A 1,554-nucleotide genomic window follows, 5' to 3' on the forward strand; every position below is an offset into this window, starting at 1 on the left:
ACTTTCTGAGTCATAGAAACACAGACCATTAGAATTGAAAGGGATATCAGAGGTCATCTAGTCTAACTCTCTCATTTTATAAAAAGGAAACTGAGGCCCAGAAAGGAAAAGGAATTTTTTCAGAGGCAAACAGTAACTGTTGGGAGCCTTCATCCCTGGTTTCTTGCCTCCACAACCAGTGTGCTTTCCACTTAGCCATAGCCACACTGCCTTGCTTGGCTTTCCTTCCCTTGAAGGTCCCCCATGTAGTTCTGAAGCTGGGATGTTCCAGTCTCATGCCTAGAAAAAATAAGGACCCAGAAATCTCACAGGTGTGGCTGATAATGCCAAATTCCCTAACTTTTCATCACCCTACAATACCCACCCTTCCTCTCAAGCTTAGGAACTTACTAAAACATCTACTTTCCTTCCATCACTATAACCAGAGGATGGGAGAGAGGGGAAATGTTAGCTCTCTGTGCATTTTTGTTTGCCTAGAATTGTTGTACTTAGTACAACGTGCAGAAAATATACTGTTCTTTGTATAGAAAGCCGAGGTCACCACCCCATCCTGCTTTTTTCTCTGCTAAATTTCCAGAAAGAATATATCACATAAAGAACTATACCTCTTTGCTATTGACAGAGAAATGGGGGTCTGCCTAAACGAACATATTGTTTTATATATGCATATAAAACATGTGTATCTATATATATCATAAGACTTATTCAACTCATGTCATAAAATAACTCAACTTGTGTTGAACTGGGATTGTTTTGGGTTTTGTGTGTGTGTGTGTGGTTTTTTTTTTTGCTATTTTCTTTGTTAAATGGAAGGGTTTAGTTTTGGGACTGGAAGGGGAGTTTCCTTGAAAACAAAAGGCATTAGTAATACTTATTATAAAAAGGAAAAAATACTTAATGCCTCCACTTCCTCATCACCCACTCACTTCTCAGATCCCTGAAATCTGCTTCTGTTCCCACCAGTCCCATGAAATCCTTCTGAAGTAGATAACCTTTCCTCAATCTTCATCTTTTTTTTTACCTCCTGGGGAGCTTTGATGGGGTTCACCACTCCCCCTCTTGATTAGTTCCTCCCTTGGTTTCTCACTCAATTCCTCTTTGTTTAAGCATTCCTCCTTCATCTCCCTCACTGTTTTATCTCCCACCTGAAGTTCTGTGTGTGCGTGTGTGTGTCTCTCTCTCTCTCTTTCAGTATGTCTCTGTGTGTCTCTCTGTGTATCTTTCTCTCTTTCTCTGTCTCTGTCTGTCTGTCTCTTTCTCTCTCTGTCTCTCTCTGTCTCTGTGTGTCTCTCTGTGTATCTCTCTCTCTGTCTCTCTGTCTCTGTCTTTCTGTCTCTGTCTCTGTCTCTGTCTCTCTCTCTGTCTCTCTCTCTCTGTCTCTATCTCTCAACTTTTCTTTGACAATCCCATAAACACCTGTTGCTTCAATGGTTACCTCTATAGACTTCCATATCTTTCATCTGGAATTCAGTCCTGTATCTCCAGCTGCTTATTAGATAGCTTCATCTGCTTCCCTGACAACTCAAGTGACCATATCCCAGTTCAAAACTGGTC

The sequence above is a fragment of the Notamacropus eugenii genome, chromosome 5 (genome assembly GCF_028372415.1).
Source record: "Notamacropus eugenii isolate mMacEug1 chromosome 5, mMacEug1.pri_v2, whole genome shotgun sequence".
In the NCBI taxonomy this organism is placed as follows: Eukaryota; Metazoa; Chordata; class Mammalia; order Diprotodontia; family Macropodidae; genus Notamacropus; species Notamacropus eugenii.